The sequence below is a fragment of the Micropterus salmoides genome, unplaced genomic scaffold (assembly GCF_014851395.1).
Source record: "Micropterus salmoides isolate LMB-PRFRI ecotype aquatic unplaced genomic scaffold, ASM1485139v1 Ms_hic_scaffold_4, whole genome shotgun sequence".
In the NCBI taxonomy this organism is placed as follows: domain Eukaryota; kingdom Metazoa; phylum Chordata; class Actinopteri; order Centrarchiformes; family Centrarchidae; genus Micropterus; species Micropterus salmoides.
The window spans coordinates 12,525,078-12,543,772 of NW_024043372.1; the positions used below are offsets into that span (position 1 = coordinate 12,525,078).

General features: G+C 39.7%; 1 protein-coding gene across 3 annotated transcripts in view; it reads right to left on the reverse strand.

Annotated features, from left to right (window-relative positions):
* Window positions 1-18,695, reverse strand: part of pacsin1b (protein kinase C and casein kinase substrate in neurons 1b) — a 31,058-nt gene that overhangs the window by 10,610 nt on the left and 1,753 nt on the right. Inside the window, exon 2 of one of the 3 annotated variants that reach the window (XM_038695502.1) lies at window positions 11,327-11,408. The exons of 1 other annotated variant lie outside the window; for it this stretch is intronic. The gene's annotated coding sequence lies outside the window, so the exon portion shown is untranslated. Of the gene's footprint in view, window positions 1-2,666; window positions 2,921-11,326; window positions 11,409-18,695 lie in introns of those variants that run through there. One more of the 3 variants, XM_038695504.1, reaches the window with a different exon arrangement.

An 18,695-nucleotide genomic window follows, 5' to 3' on the forward strand; every position in this document is an offset into this window, starting at 1 on the left:
AATAACTCTTGTCATGGTAAATTTCAGGATGTGTTAAAATACCAAATAATCTGTCAAATGATCATAACAGCCATGCTCATGATGATGGCAATGACAATAAACACATGTTGAGATTAAAGAAAATTAACAATTCAATTCAATTTTATTTATATAGCACCAAATCACGACAACAGTTATCTCAGAGCCATTTTCATAAAAGAGCAGGTCTAGACCGTACTCTGTGATGTTTACAGAAACCCAATAATTCCCACAGAGAGCAAGCACTAGGCGACAGAGGCAAGGAAAAACTTCCTTTTAAGAGGCAGAAACCTCGAGCAGAACCATGGCTTAGGGTGGGCGGCCATCTGCCTCGACCAGTTGGGGGTGAGAGAGAGAGAGAGAGAGACAGAGGGCAAGAGAGAAAGACAGAGAGAGGGAGTGAATTTACTTTGCGTGGTTGAAAACAGTTTCTTTGGTATAACTCGTATCTAAGGAAAGTGTGACATTTTTTTTTCAGTTCTGGTAAGTATTGCGTACTGTTTGTGCTGATGTAGTTTGACATATCAGGCTTGTATGGGCTTGGAGAAAATGGCTGTGTTACTTACTGTTATGGCAGAAAATTGTGTCCTCTTACTCTTACCATTATTATTATTACTATAATTTTACTATTATTTTTATGTCTTATAGGTATATATGTATTGTGTTTTTATACAATGGCACAATGGATAAGACGCCTGCCTTTGGTGTGAGATCCCCCACTGTGACACATCCACCAATGTGTCCCTGAGCAAGACACTTAACCCCTAGTTGCTCCAGAGGTGTGCGACCTCTGACATGTATAGCGATTGTAAGTTGCTTTGGATAAAAACATCAGATAAATGAATAAATGTAAATATTATATCCTTAACCTTTCCTTCTTGTATCCTCCTTATGTTAGTCCGTCCACATTTACTAGGGTTTAGGTCAGAGCTGTGAGATTGTTTTGGTGTTTTCCCCCTCTTGTTCCTCTCCTCTCCTTGTCCTCTCTGTGTCTCCAAAACATAGAAACTGTGTAAATGATTATGCATCCCTCTGCTCGGGGCCAGACGCCCGAAGCTGCCCTAGGCAGCAGGTCTCTGGTCCAGCTGTATATGTGTTTTAGTACTTCTCTGTTGTTCTCTTTTGTTAATAAATTCTTCAAAGACAACGGTTGGTTATTACTCAATTATTTGCTTAATCCCTCACCAGCAAGATACAATTTCCACCACACTCACATCCTGCGTGTCATTCGTCCCGGCTCTCCCCTAATTACGAAGCTGCAACCAGCAGCCAGTTAGCTTAGCTTAGCACAATGACTGGAAACAGGGGGAAACAGCTAGCCTGGCTCTGCCTAAAAGTAACAAAATGTGCCTACCAGCACCTCTAAAAATGAATTTGTACAAAAAACAATATTTAAAATAGAAAGTTGTAGTTGTATTGGGGCTTTTGTGCCCAGCTATCTCAAGGCAGGAAGCAATAACTTACTAGAGTCTCTGCAGGTCATTTAAACCTAAACCAAAACTTGTATTATACTATTACACCTACAAGACATAACGTGTAATTAGTGTGCTTTAGAGGTGATGGTAGGCAGATTTTGTTAACTTACCTTTGGACAGAGTATGGATAGTCTTGATTTGTCACACATGTTTATGACACATCAAGAGACTGTTCCAGGTTGGCACTATTTATGTAGTGTATATTTACGTTTCTTTCTTCTCCTCTAACTGAGTCCACTGACTGATTAGAAACTGATGGTTAGATGATTGTCTCGTAATTAACAAAACATCTCACAAAGCCATAGCTGTTCATGAAGAAGGATCAAATGCAGAAAAGACACAATAGAAAGAGAAGGAGCAGTGATGTGTTTTGATAGGAGGTCAGGGGGAGGGGTGGAAGCTGCATGGGTATTTGGGTCAACGATGGCCTAATGGATGGAGCAACACTTTTGACAATGAAGGATGGAGATGAAACGAGAGCGGGAGGCGAGGAGACTCCAAAATCCAGTTAATCGAGGGGAGTTTCTAACCCAAAAGCTTTGGGCAAAACAATTGCCTTGGCCGGATACAGCGTGGAGCACGGCATGAGTGGGTGTTTATCATGCTTGGTTAATCCATTAGCTGCATGCAGAGAGGGGGCTTTTGTTCAGGATAGCCCTTTGCTTGGCTCACAGAAAGGCAGATCACACCGTAGGAAAACAAACACAGACTAGCTTCTTCCAATTTTTTTTTATCAAAGCAAACAAGTAGAGATTAATTTAAGGAAATAATGAAATGTATCAGACTGTATTTCTAATTTAGAGCATACTATCTAGTGAGTTATTCATTGTAGACAAACAACACACACACACAAAAACCCATACATTGGCAGCACCCTCCAGATTTTACTAGTCAACATTACACTGCTTTGATTCATTCCTCAATCTTTCTCCTCTTTCATCAGTACGACCTGCAGCCTCAGTCAAGGATCCATCCTCACAAACAAGCAATGAGACTAAAAGAGCTGTGGGGACCCCCATCCCTCTAAAGCAAGTGCACAGGCACCAAAAAAGCACCACAACTCGCAGCACGGCAAGCCGGCAGCATCAACATGTCAAACCCCAAGACAAAGCCCGGCAATACAACCGGAGAGAGGGAAGCACACAGCCCCCCGCCAAAGCAACAAAAGCTTACCCCCAGTCCTCCATTAACAGCGGCTAAAGCTTCAGCTAGGAGAAAAGAGACACGTGGGCTCCTTGAACAGTCAGCCCCTGTCCTCCTCTTCTCCCCTCCCGTTCGTTTATTTTTGCGTCCTCTCTGACTTGACGGAGCATCAGCGTGCAGAGCAGGGGAAGAGGAGCACTAATCTGTGATCTGAGATCTTCCTGCCCGGAGCACTGTGTAGGAAAAAGACTGTGTGTGTGTGTGTGTGTGTTTCTCAATGAGTGAGGGATAATCCTGTGATGCTTTGCTTGAATGGCTCAGACAGAGCAGCGGGCCAGAGGGACAGAGAGGAGGGAGAGAGAGAGAGAGAGACAAAAGGGGTGGAGTAGGTGGGCTGCTGCTGCTGTTTATAAACAGCGCTGTAGATGCTGTGGTGTGGACAGTGTGTGAGGTGTTTATTGATCAGACTTTGGTGGAACTGGTGATATGAACAATCAGAGATAAGAGAGTTTCATTTCAAATTGAGATTATACACTGAGAAATGTGAATGCCTCTGTAAAAGCAGCCCATACTAGATATTATTAATGAAGTTATTAGTCATGATATTTTTTTAAATGCTGAAGAACAATTTTCATCCTAATTGACAGGTCATACAATCATCTGACTACAATAAAATGCCTAAACAAAAGAAAGTTTTGGTTGTATTTATTATTTTGTGCATCAAAGGATCTGGTGCATCAGGTCAGAAGAATGACTGATTCAGTTCGGTTAGTCTGAGTTTCAGTTGGTTAAATGTCTGTTCTGAGTCAGCCCTACTCTCTGTAATTATCTATACTGTGTTTTATTACAGATGGACTTAAGACTTTGTTGCTATGATTATTATTTTTTTGTTTCTGTTGTCTGACACCTGAATGAGCATAAAATGATGAGTGTGGGTCATAATCCAACGAAGGTTTAAATCAAGGGCAACTGGACATGGTTGAAGATACTAGAAGACGTTTCATCCCTCATCCAAGAGACTTCTTTAGTTCTGAAATGACTAGCAGGGAAACTCAGCTGGGTTTCTTCGTTGGATAAGTAAGACCTGGATGACTGAGAATCTTCACAGACATCTGCGGGTCATAATGCTGCTCCTGAGCTGCTGCAGTGAGACATTTCTGTGATCTGCTATACTGACATTACGTAAAAATGAGTGATCACAGAGGAGACAGAAAATTGTCATCTTAACTTTACTGCCACACAGCCCCAAAGGCAACCCTCAGTGATTTACAAAAGCTCAGTTTTATAAAAAGCGCAGCTGAAGTTTTCAGATTTATGCACTCTGGAAACGGACGCTGGAAAAGCTTATTTGCTTATTTTGACTAAGTGTGGACATGGAAGACCAAAGGGGAGGGGGGCTGTAGAAGATAGAATGAGAGAAAGTTTCCTGATTTTGGTTTAGTGGTGCAGATAATAAAAGAGGCTCCAATTTAAATAATGCAAATTCCTTCAGTAGGCTCCAGCAAAAGACTGGCAGGGTGTGGGCTCAATAATGGCAGATTACAACAATCTTAAACTGTGCTATGAAGGTTGGATGTGACCCTGAGATAGGTATATACATAAGCTGTTCTGAATTTGCATGAAGGCCAGAGAGCAGGTCTGTGCTGTTGAAAGGGCAACCATAAAATTATTAATAATTAGACAAGTTGTCATAAAGCTCAAAAGTTAAGATATACAACTGTACTGTATGAAATGCAGAGGCACTGAAATGCATAAAAATTACAAATGTTACAATTAAGCATAATTTATCCTGTTTTATATGTTGTGTTTTGGATCTTTTTGACTCGTATTATTGTTTTTTATTGTAAAGCACTTTGTAACTTTGTTTTTAAAAGGTGCTATATAACTAAGTTATTGTTGTAATTATTATTATGAAGAAAGTAGTTACTAAGCTAAAGTCCTTTTTGGCTATACTAATACTTCACATCTGCAGTTGTGGGGATGACATATTAGCATTATTTAGTCAAGGCACCCTGTGAAACCAGTAGAAATAGAGAGAGAGCTCTGTCACAGTCTTAACAGCAACTCCTACCCTGCCAACCGGCCTGTCACGATGTCACGGTCTGACTGTTATGATGAAACAAGAGAGCAGAGCGGATGACTCCCCTGCTGCGTGATCAGCTCTGTGTTGAGTTGTGAGCTGGACAGGAGAGGTGGGGCACAGACAGGCCACAGTGGTGAATGCTGTGTTTAGGACGACGATGAGGAAAACTGTGGTGAAAAGTCTGCGCTTTTACACTGGTGATTTCACAAATCATCATGCACAAACAAAGTGGAGATCAAATCTGAAAGCACAGGTGGCAAAATAATAGATAGATATACATAGGCTTTACTTGTGCCCAGGTAGATTAACAGCCGCCCAAGTAAATTTGGCGACCCATTTTAAAATGTCTCTTGATTGCAGCGCTGCGCAGCGCATATTCACTGCGCACATCCTCTCACTAGGTCGCTCTCTCTTTCTCTTTCTCTCTCTCTCACAAACAATGGACTCTAATCTTTTGAACAGTTATTAGCAAGCATGTAAGGAGTCTAGCTAATAAGGAGAGCTATGTTAACTTTGGAAAACAGCTGTCGAAGTTACCACGCTGTATAACTAGTAGTCTACAGGTGTGCTCGAGATAACTGGCTGACTTTAGCAGACTTGATAGATAGGGGAATAAAAACAGAGCCGTCAAGTCAGACACAATCTACATCTGGCAGACTGCGTGAGCTTAGTGTGAGTTTATAACAATGATCAGGCCTTGCTCCCACGAGGTCTAGTGACGTGACACCTAAACTGAGAAAAGAGGTGGATGCAAATTTCGGTAGGTAGCCTACAATATCTGTTTTGCCGAATTATGCAATTCACTTCTTAAGGTCCTTTTAGGACACTTTGCTGTTTGAACGCGGTTAACGCCACATGTTTTTGCTGAATCTCAAGAAATGGTACTTTTACTAAGTGTAATAATATATTAACGATTCTTAACGTTCATAAAATATATCATTTATCACTATAGATGAACCCCACAAAGAATAGTATAGCGTTTAAAAGCAGAACTTTACTGCATTATCATACAATTCTCGGCGTAACACCTGTGACAGTCGACTGCCCCCCGCCACAGTATCAATCTGTGGGAAACACTGATGACACAGAGGATAGGGACTAAGAAGGCTAACAGCTGTACTAGCAGCTCTGGAGTGCTGCTTTGAGCAAAATTCTGACTTAAGCGGTAATGTTGACCACCTTTGTTCTGTTTATCAGTATGTTTACATTTGATAACTAGCACTAAACAGTAAAAGTACAGCCGAGGCTGATTGGGATGTCATTTGTTTTGCAGGTGTTGCGAAGTACTGGATAAATTTAAATTTTGTCTGATGGTGGTGCTGGATGAAAAGTTAGGAGATCACACCAGCGTTGTTTCACTGTCTGTACCAAACTTCATGGTAATCCATCCACTAGTTGTAGTAATTTGTGGTATCTATTTTGGCCTGGACCAAAATGGTGTACTGATCAACAAACCGACATTATCATCCCATAAGCCACACAAATGTACTGGAGGATAAATCCAGAAGCATTATGAGAAATGATTACAGGTGCACACATTATTTCACACATAGCGGATCTTGATAATATATACTTTGGGGTATCTCTCACTGAATTGTGTTTTCAACTTGTAATCTAATTCTCAATCTCATAATGCACAACACCCCTTCTGAACATCTAGCCATACAAAACCTGCAACTTGACTGTGGCATCATCCTGTGGCTGGAATCTATTTATTTATTTTAAAGAATCCATGTTTGGTGACAGCTTGAGATTACTTATGTCAATTTTACATAGAATTATAAACTGAACTTCACAGCTATGTTTGTTATGCTCTAATCTATTCAGACCTCTTTTAACAGCCCCTGTCTATGTTGCTAACAATCATCCCCATGTTGCTAACATCATGTTAAAACTAGAAATATGCATCATTTTACTGCAGAAATCAGTTGCATCAGGACAACATGATAGACAATGTGATTGCTAAGTATATTCTTTCAAACAAAACAAAACGTGCTTGTTCTTTAAAAGCTGGGACACAAGTGTGAAATCCAGACAATGTGCACTTAAATTGCTGTAGAACATCATGTCGTGAGAAACTCCATCGTTTCTTGAGCCTAACTTTAAATGAAGTCTTACAGAAGAGCAAGCTTTTGCTCACAATCTAACTTTTCTTGCTTCTTGTTTTGAGAACACCTCCTCTAGCTCTCTGTGGACGTACAGGAGAAACTGGTTCAAAGTCAGTTCTTTATATCAGATTTATCAGGAAGAGAAGTAAATCCAAAATAGAGAACGAGCATATCTAAAGATCTTCAACTAGGTCACTAGCAAACTCAGCAGGTGGATCAAGACGAACTGATTAAACTTTTATTTGCATTTAAAACTCTCACAAAAAAACTTCTGCTACCACAGGAAGTAATAGAAACCATTTCTCTTGCTGTAATCCACACATGTCCGACAACTGCAGAATAACACACATGGCCACTGATCAAAACTTACATGCTTTTTAATTAATATCCATCCACACTCATGAACTTTCCAATCAAGGATGAACGTGAAACGCACACATCAGCCTCAAAATAACAGCAGTTTGGGTATTTGATCCATGTGTGGTTGATATCAGCTGAGGCCAAACCATCAACAATAAATGAACCAGGACTAAGGCTGGGTATTACACCTCAGTACCTTTTCAGTTTTGATATGTCTGTAATGTAGCGTATTGAAAACTGCCTTGAATTCATGGTCAGGCTTTTAGGGTGTATTCACACCTGACTTGTTTGGTTTGACTGAATCAAACTCAGGATCTTTTGGGCAGGTGTGAACACAGCAATTGCACTCGGGTGCGGACCAAACAACCGTGCCGAGACCCTGCTGAGAAGGTGGTCACCAGTTCCATATGAACTCTGGTACTGTTCGTTTAAGGTTTTTATTATGTAGTTAGGGGTAATGAAATGGCTAAACATGACTCATGACTCATTACGGATAGCACTGCACATAGCAGTAATGCAGTAATATTAGCAGTAATAATTTCTGATGTAATAATCTGATGATCTGGGTGAACATAGCCTCTCTCTATGAATTCTGACTTTCCACCTGATCCGTCTTCTGCGCAGTGCCACAGTCAGCATGCCAGAATTTCTGTCCACTGAATAGATGACTTTGCACAACGTGGTTATATTTACAAATTCTGGTTCACTTGATAAAAAGGGCAGCCTGGAAGCAAACCGCACCCAAAAGAAAATCAACATTGTATTTGGTCCAAAGGAAGTAAACTAGCGACCTTCCTGGTCTGAATGCGGCTTAAGAATTGTTCTTTATCAGGGGAAATTTAAATAAATACAGTTTACGACAAGCAAAGCTCTTGTACAGTTGCTTTAAATCATCATCAGGGTTATCTTAGCTTTGGTTCGGAGCTTGATATTGTTAAGGGAAAGCCCATATAACAAAAGGAAGTGGAACTTTAGGGACAGAAGTGGTCCAATGAGATATGAGTTTGTTTGCATTGTGGGAATTGCAGGATCCAGAGTTTCTGGAGCTTGACCCAGATTATAGAATAAAGTCTGGAATTTCGGTTTCTCCCGATTCAATTTAGACCATTTTAATGTGTCTCTGGTGAGTCCCACATCTTTATGGAAGCAATACTCAATCACTGGAGTTCCTTTTAAAACAGAAAGAATTGAATAAATTACAGTGTATCTCATGGAAACTCCAAAGCTTGCCCAAAAAGTAATAAATAATATATAATATAATTTGTTTTGGTCATTGGGATCTATAAGTGAAGCATGTTAAGTAAGAGTTAAACACAATAACCAAAAAAATGTGATGAAAGAAGAAGTGCACTACACTTCAGTTCATCCATCATACTGAATCTGAGATGAAAGATGACAGGAACCAAAAAATACAACAAAGGCTGCTGACATATTCCAAAATAGCTGATAAAAATGAGGTGACACTTCTCCTCCTCCTGTTATGCGCCCTCGCACAGGAGCTTTTTGTGTTGTTTGAAAAAGTGATCAATTAATGATTTCCACTATCTATAACATCTTAATATTAGGGCTGGACAATATGGCCAAAAATGTTATCACGATAAAAAGTTTCATATTTTTCGATATCGATAATTAAGAAACCTGATGGTTAATTGTGGTTTAAACCCTCTTTTATGGACAACACTTGATGCCAAACAGTTGATTACTTCACAAATCTGAGGTAAAACATTGAAAACAATTACGATCAAATCTTTGTCAACAAATATGCATAAGTAAAATTAAGTGAAAGCTTTTTTCAGTCAGTTTTCCTCAACTAAAAAAAAATATAATAAAACAATTAAATCCTAATTAGTGTATGATTCAAGTGAATAAAATCAAACATTTATTGAATATTTATTGAACATTTGTTATATTGTTATTGAAAAAAATCATATTGCGATAATTATTGTTATTGTTTCATTGTCCAGCACTACTTAATATACCATCACACATACACACACTCTGCGCATACCTCCTGTGCAGTGAGATCCTGGCCACATTACTCAAATGCAACTCTTTTTCTTTCCCTCAGAACAAACTGTGTTGCTGCTCCTGCCCTCATCAGATTCACGTCCTATATATAGAACTACATTCTTTAATAATTCACACTGCTGTGTAAACAGATGGAGGAGATGACCAACCTCACGTAGAGAATCTCTTTAAGTTTTGATGTGATCTCACGTCACTGTCAAGACAATTTGATTATAAAACAAAGAATGAGCAGCACTAAATCAAGCCTGAACAAGAACTATGTATATCATGTGTTTTACACCTTGAGGGCAGTTATTTTGCGTCCATGAGAAAAAACTACATGTCACAGCTGATCCCAACAGCACAAAATACATCGACTTTGTGTGGTGCAAACCAAAGGCCAGATAAGTGTGTGAGTTTGTTTGATGATGTATTCTTATATGTAAAAAACAATACACTCCAGTTTTCACCAAGGTTAATATCACCGGACTGATGGTCCCTGATAAAAACTTCCAGCCCTGCCAACCATCCTGGATTCTCAGCTGACGTCTCGGATGCAAACATGAGTGTTGCAAGTAAATAAAATGTGAATGAAGAAAAAGAATATGTACGGCTCTCGCCTACCCCGGACAGCTGTTGGTTTTATCAAAGGTACTTAACCATCAGCTGCTCTCATGGTGTTGCTTATATGTAAGCCTGCAGAACAGGATTGCAGTTGTTAATTTTCCCCTTACAAATACAAGTAGCTGTATGAACAAAATAGTAGTGCACATGCAGAAAAAAATTGTTGATGCTGTATCCAATCAGATAAAAAGTGCAGCAAGAGAACATGCTGGTAAGTCTTTTCAGGCATAAACAACGATTCTTCAAAACCTGCAGCCAGACAGTAGAATAAGTGAAACTCATTCCTGTTTCTCTACAATATTTATGTATCATCAATAATACAGAAGTTCTGGACACAAGCAGACTTAAATACATGTGCAGTTGTCCTATTTTAGCAGCTACAGCCTTTATACATCACACTCATAGTCTAATTTATTGAAATCCGTGTTTCCACTGTTTAAAAGGAGGGGTATGTGATTCTAAAGAAACTTGTTGATATTTGTTTTATTCTTAACAAATACACCCCACCCTTCAGTGATCCTCTTGGACACTGGTGTTAACGCGGCTCTTTGCCCCTTGCCTGGTGACAGAATAAATTTTTCAATCTCTTTTCTTCTGACCGTCTCCCCTTTGGCAGTAGCAAGTGCCAGATTTACCGACCCTCTCGCTTCCACTGCCCCTTGTCCTGTGCACGGATGCCACCTGTTATTGATTGGTGTATTGGATTAGCTTTCTCCAAAATCACATGCTCTACCTCAGAGGGCGTCCAAGGGTATGCCACTGCAATGCCATTGTGAATACTTTAAGAGTCTGCCATGAGTGCATATGTGAAAAAAATAAGTGTATAGGGCCTTTGTGACTCCAGAGAGAGCTGCACAAAATCAGTTGGGGCTAAAGACTACATGTTTGAAAATTAAAAACCTGGGGCTGTGGCGTTAGAGGGAAGAGAGGGTATCAGACCTCTGTTACCCCGCTCCTTATCTCTGCTTTTGGCTAGCAGCTCGATGTTACATCAGCCGATACTAGCATAACACCCATAGAGTGTAAAACCCTAAAATGTCCGGCTGAAATGTCAGCAGCCGAGTTGCATTGTGGGTAATGTAGGCGCCAGTATTGACAAGAACATATGGAATAAAAAAGATGATAACTCTGATTCTGCTGCATCGATTGTTTTTAACTGTCCTCTGTGAGTCTAAATGCTAAATGAGTGGAGGGTTATTTTAAAGTCCATACCTTTAATTAGATAAGGCAAAGATCAAGGTCCATATGTAGTTAATCTAAGATGACGTTCTTGGCTCTTTTTGGCAATGACCCGTTTAAAATAACATATGAATATACACACACACACACACACACACACACACACAAAAAAAAACCCCTCACTCATACTTTTATCAGCTAACATGGAAGCAACTACTGGAAAAATCCCAAAGTTACAAATTCAGCTACACAACAGTAAGTATACTTTATATAAGGTTTAAAAGTAGACATTCAGACGTTTCACTACATTTCAGAGCAGTTTACTGAACCTGGTCTGTCCTCTCTGCGGCCTCTCAGTCCTCGACAGCGTCACTCCATGTAAGTTCTGACAGGCTTCAGGAGAACTGACACCTGAAACCAAGAGTCAGAGAGTGTCACTGCTCACCTGCAACCATGACACATCCTGCAGTCTAGCACGCCTTTTCCACAAACACACACAACACACACACACACACACACACACACACACACAAACACACAATGTGAGACTGAACTTTGACAGATCCTTTAGAAGACACACTAAAGCATCAATAATTAGCTAGCTGCAAGAGAGGGTGGAGACTGAGTGCTCTGCCTTGTCACACACATTCCTTAGAAAAGAGTCATGTAGTCTGGCAAAGGAGATTCAGAGAGAGACTGATAGAGAGAAGGACGAAAGAGACAGAGAGTTACTCATCAAAAAGATAAAGGCAGACGGGAAGACTGGATCAATCAATACAGATTTGCTGATGTACAATGAATGACACATGTAAAGGTTGAATGTCTTTCTGACGAGGAAAGACGTCTGATCCACAATAAGTCTTTTTTTTTAAATGATGCATAAATAAAAGAATAACAGCATTGTAAAAAAAAAACAGAAATTATCTTGGGAGGACACCGTTTCTGCACATAAATGAAAACATAATGAATGCTTCAACACATTTGAGGACAAATGCACAAACCTCTTTTGTTATTTTCTGTGATGCAGCGAATGAAAGGAATCAGAGCACACAGGTGTGTGTCCTCTGATAATAGACAGAGAAGCTTCCCGCTGAAGCAGACAGCCATTTTCTCCACTGATCGTGCAACACACAGCAGAGGATAATAACTTGCAGATTTGCCGCTTGAAATCCTTAAAGTTATAAAATACTGAAAATGAAACCAGTTGTCTATCCACACAGACAGATGCTTCTCTCCCCAGTTAAGTGCCATCTGGGTATCATCTAATCATGTTTCTCCCTGCGGGGCTCACTCCATTTGACCCCGGTGTTACATCCCATTATAGTAGGAAGTAATATACGATCCCTGTGCAGGCACAAGAAGAACTGAAAGGGCTGGACACAATCTTATAATTGATGCTGTGTTTTTGCTGTAATTTGACAAGATCCAACATCCTGAGGTCATGAGTCAAAGTCTGCCCAACAGCCTGTACGATTCTCAGAAACCTTTTATATGTAAACAACACGACACAACAAACTAAAGTCTGACTAATATAATTTTAGATCTTTGTCTCTTTTGCTATAATAATGAAATGTAAAGTTTTAATTAGTGAGCATTAGATTTTTTTTCTACCTTCGGGCAGCGCCATGTTAGCTGTTCCCCCCTGCTTTTAGCCTTTATGCTAAGCTAAGGTAACCAGGTCCCTAGCTCCAGCTTCATATTAAACGGGCAGATATGAGAGTGGTGTCGACTTTCTCATCTCACTATCCCTCATTACAACTCCTCTCATTACCACTGCTGTGGTGGTGTTGAGCAAGGGCCTGAAGCCCCAACTGCTCCAGTGGAGCTGCTCAGTGGACAGCTGATCAAATTTACATTTATATTTACATTTACTTATTTGGCAGACGCTTTTATCCAAAGCGACTTACATTTGAGGAACAACATACAAGCATAAACAAAGCATCAAATACAGCACGAGATCTACAACTGACAATACATACTAGCAAGAGCACAAATAAATACTAGGAAGAGCTAATAGCACATATCATCAATGGGGTAAATACCAAGGGAAAGGGAAGTAAGAGTTAACAATGCAATGTGCAAAGTAAGCAACAGTGCAATCAACAAAGAGAATTGTAAGGGGATAGATGAAGATCATAGGAAGTGCATTTTAGAGGTTAGGAGAAGAGATGAGTTTTCAAGAGCTTCTTGAAGTTTGAGAGGGACGCCCCTGCTCTGATGGTGTGTGGTAGCTCATTCCACAATCGTGGTGTCACAGATGAGAACAGCCAGGACAGGGATTGCTTTGTGTGAAGTGATGGCAAAGCCAGGCGGTGTTCATTGGAGGAGCGTAGTGAAGGAACGTAAACTTGTATTACGGAGTTTAGGTAGATGGGTGCAGATAAAGCAGTAGCTCTGTATGCAAGCATTAGTGACTTGAATTTGATTCGGGAGGCCATGGGTAGCAAGTGGAGGTCACTCAGCAATGGAGTGACATAAGTCTAGCCAATTGTGGAGGCACTTACATCTGACTTAGCTTTCAGTCCAAACTGTAAGTTCTTGACCTTGGAAACATGGACCTAATGATATCATTTTAGTTTCACTTCACATTTAGATTTGACTACAGGGAATAAAGTGAGAAAACAAATCCCAGACTCACTTTTCTTTTAGGCAGTCACCTTGAGGCACATGCACATCCACACATACCCGCACACTGCTGTGTTGTTGCACACACAAACAGACTTCTACTGGACATTTAACCATCACCACTCTTTCACAAAAAAAATAATTTCAAACATGTCCACACAAAATAATGTGTGGTTGGTTGTGGAACACCATTTAGTATTCTCTGCACAGCCAATTTCGAGTACTCGAGGGATAAAAAAATTGAATCAATACTTAAGGGCAAGTGGGGAGGAACCTCTGTGCTGTCCATCCCAGTTTGTTTGTAATCAGTCAATAACCGTTTTTTCCCCACTGTCCAGTGCAGAGGGTCATTGTAGACAGTGCGTTTATTGAAGCCCCCGGTTCAGCTGAGTCAAAGTGTGTGCACACTGAAGCTGAGACTGGGCAGGAAAATGGAAGTGACTCATTAAAAAACAGTGCAGCTGCTAAAAGCTATAGAAGCTACACACATGCCCACACAGACTAAAAGCCTCTGTTGTGGTTCTCATGAATGAGATCTCCTCTTGCTGATAAGTGAGATGCACTGAGAGGAAACACCGTCAGTCAGCATGAAGGCTGCAGTTCAATCAACAAAGTGAAAAAAGAACAGCTTTGCCAGGTACAGATAATCTGGAAAAGTACAGAAAATCTGCGCTGAAATGTTAAGTCCATTAATGAATTAGTCGAGCAACAAAAATGTAAATATAGATATATACTGTAGATTTGATACTAAATGAACTGTTTCCAAATAGTCTCTGTTTTCAATGTGAGGATTTGCTGCGGTTCTTTGTCATCTATGATAGTAAACATAATTGGGTTGTGGGGTAAGAATTGGAAGATGTTACTTTTAGACTCTGGGAAAATCTTCACTATATTCTGACATTCTGACATGACAGACCAAACAATTAATCGAGAAAATAGGCCTTAAAAAATTTGATAACTCAATTTGAAAGTTCATTCTTGATCTTGGAAACAGCAGCTGACAGAAAACTTCCATTTTCTAAGCTGTCCTGACGCTTTCGATCATATCACATGAATACTTGTCATGAATACATTTGAAACTAAACTTTTAAGCCAACGTGGAGGAGGAGGAAATTTAAACAACTCCACCTTCTGATGAAGATCATGTCCTATGCCTGGAAGCTCTACGAGAGCTATTATATATGCGCCTTGAGGTGAGATTGTTAGCTGCATCTTTCATCTTCCTGACTGATTTGCTAACTGAGTTGTAGGTAAAAACTTAGAACTTTTTTGAGACTCTAACTTCTAACCCAAACAGATACCTTCCCAGACAAATATTATTTATAAACAGTGATGAAATGATTAACTGACAAGTCAGTCAACAGAAAATTAATTTGCAACAATGATTTGATTCATTTTTGCTACCAAAGCACCAAACACAATCTAGTTCCAGCGTATTTGCTGCTTTTCTTTGATTTATGTGATAAAAATTTTAATTTGGACTGTTTAATAACAACTTCCTTACGCCCATCAGCATGTGGTTTGTGGCGCGCATTTTTCACTATTATCACATTTTATATGACAAATGACTGAATCTATAATTAATGGAAATAACTGTCGTACTGCAAACATGCACAGTTGCTTCTGTCAAAGTAAAATGGTATGAACCACTGGTTTTATCATTTATTCATTCTTTAACAAAACCCAGTCGACATGGCAACATCAAGCCCTCTTCCTCCGTCCCCCTTTGGCACTACAACACTTCACTGACACTAAAAATCTGAAACTGTTGAGCCTCAGAGGAGAACTTGCACGCCAACAACCATGTTCCTCTTAAGCTCTGCCGTCTACAGCTGAGGTGCCCCGGAGATGCAGACTGATTTATTATTCCCCGGAAAGTGAAAGCATGCACGTCGATGACGTGTCCCACGGCACTCTCAACAGTGGTCATGCAAGGTTGACTTACACCAAACTCGTCTAAAATGTAGTTTGAGCAATCCCACAGCCATGTAACACTAGTTCCCAACCTCTTTGTCCTGGGAGCCCATAAAACTGAAGCATTAACTGCATATGATATTTCATCACAGGTTAGAGCCTTTAGTGGCAACAGTTGTGAGATCTGTTCAACAAAAGTGAGAGTAATTAGTCTCAAACCTGGGTTGCAACTAGTGATTATTTTCTCAATTTATCGATTAATCTCTTGGTCGATAAAGATAAAAATATTCAAGACAGAGAGAAGCAGCAATTTTTCACATCAGGGAACCTAGAAGAACCTAGGATTTCATAGAAAAAAACACTTCAGCTGCCTCTGCAAAACAAGACCTGACATGAAAGCAAAACACATTATGAGTCATGTACTGTGTCACCATTTTAGCAAATTTCTGCTTTGGAAAAGTTGGCTGAGTAATTTCAGGTACAGAGTTTTATAAAAGTGAATATTTTGGATAAATCTTGGGACTGAGCTTAACCCATACTTTGTATCTGTCCATGAATGTATCATGAGGCAGGGGCCTAGCTGCACCTCCCGGGATAAAATACTGTGTTGGCATGAAGCCGTTTTGCTGCTGATCTGCACTGTATACCCTGCTGGTTAGATTCTGCTGATTCAGAATCTATAGGCACCATGCAGCACAGTCGACACATTCCCCACTCAGGGAATTTCTAATCGGTGTCTGGGAAGACATTTCCAAAACACCTCATACATAACACAACACTTTAATGCAGTTAAATATACATTTTTGAGACTAAACAGTTTCCTACCCAGACATATGTATGTATTATTTATATATAGGGAATTTGTCAAGCTGAAAGGATTAATCCACAAGTAAATTTACACCTTTTCCATGTGAAGTTAAGTAACTTTTTAAGCAAAAATGCCCCCGAATCTCCGGTTTCAGATTCTCTAATGTGTACATGAGGTGATTTTATAAAAGCTATGTCCAAGTCCACTCTTTTGTTCACTCATTCACTACTCCATAATAGACACCAACCACATAGTGGTTTACTAGGAACCATCATCACCATAATAGTAATGTTCGCATCTATCATTATTGTGGGGACATTTCAGAGCACTATACAATAAATAAAGCGAGATTTAAGACACAGACTTAGTCTCTGAAAAAGTGAATTTCATTGAGTTTTGGAACATCAACTTGGGTTCTGAGGAAATTGTGATTTCATTTATTTAGCTTTTTTAATGGATTAATCAAGAATATAATCAGCAGATGAATCAATAATACAAATATTTGTTATTGGCAGTCCTAGAAATTTGAAATCCCAAAAAATATTACTGATTAAAAGATCATGAAGGCACAGTAAAAGTGCTACACCAAAAAAACAGCAGTAAGTTTGAATCATATGTGAAGCTAATCATAAAATGGAATCAGGCTCATCCTGGCCTTTCTTTTTCCATCACACAGCTACCTGCCATCTTTTGTAAAACACAAAACAATGAATGACATTTATTCTTTCGTGCAATCGTTATCTCATGTTCGTCTGCCACTCCACAGTCCAACGCCTGCACAACACACTATGCCCTGGTATAATGACAGCGTTGCCCTTTTCCGTATCACAGTAACACCCACCATGCACCAGTACAGGTCAAACTCTCTGAATCTGTTCATGTGCAACATCAGCTGGAGAGGAATGACAGAGGATGCAAAACCCCTGGCCCTTTAAGGAAATGCAGTCTTTCTCCCATGATCCCCTGTGAGGATCCTATCTCAGGCTCCAATTACCACAGGCCAAAGCCAAAGCCCTGCTCTCTGACCATCCAGCCTGTACATATCTGCAGTCTCTGAACATGAACATGTAGCTTTAAGAGGTTCCTTTCCATTAAGTGGTGTAAACTATCGACATGAGTGTTTGTCCATAGATAATAAATACAGTGGCTTTCAGAAGATGCACTGAATCTGAATTCAGGAGAGCAGTACTTAACTTTGAAACAATTATCATAAACTATTTAGTGTTGTGGTATAATTCTCATAGGAACTGAGATGAAATGAAAATTTTAATTGCATTGATCCAAACCCAGACATAGATGGAAAAGGCGTAGGTTGTCTGATGCCATATTCTTGATTAAAAAGGCAAAGGGACTAACAGAAAAGAATAAGTGAGCCTAATTGCTTTCAATCAGCTAACGTCAGACGGGGCTTCTGAGCAGCAGATGTGACATGCCAAGGTTGTAAGTGCAAATGTAAATGGGAGGCAGTGGTGTCTATGCCCACTGGGAATACCATGGTCAAGTCTATAATTATTTACACAGAAAGGCGAGGGGGGAAAAGGCGACTTAGGGTTTAGTCTAATTAATTACATTAGCAGTGACGGCTCATCTGTCATTGCTCCTACAAAAACAGGGAGGAGTTGAATCGGGCGCTGCAAATCAAATGCAGCTCCCTCATTTGTCACTCACTCAAATAAAAGCACTTTAACATGCGTGCAGAGACACACATAAATCCACCCACCCCTATCTCTCTAAATGACCCTCAGCTATGATATTTCCATGAAATGCAAAACTGGATCTTTAGTTAAAATACTTGAGCGTACGATTACGTCTCCAAACTAAATAAACCACACACTGATCCTGATAATGACCCTCGAAAATCCATCTAGCGTTGTGTTCAACTTGATGAGAGAAAACTTATTCATATTCCTTTTGTAGTTGATGATAAACTCTTGCTCACAGTACTGTCCTCAGTAACATGATCCCCTCTTCAAGAAGAGCTGTGTTTGTTTGCGCTTTGTTATTGCAGGTTGATGGGTTTGGTGATCAGAAATGAGATGAGATGACTTCCTCATCACAAACCGTGTAGGAGGCAGAGATTTCTACTTGTTGACAGCAAAAACATTGACATTGATAGAATAACCATCATTACTATTATTTTCATTTTTCTGAATAACAAGTTCATCGGTTACTCTATAAACGTCACATAAAACAAAGGAAGCATCAAATCCTCGTTCTTGAGAGACAAAACAAGCAATTATTTACTTGATAAATTAATTAAGCAATTATTACCCTTGTTTTTGGTTAATTTGTGATTAATTAGCTAGTCATTTCAGCCCTAGTGAGAATGACATGACACTTTTCACTTTTTC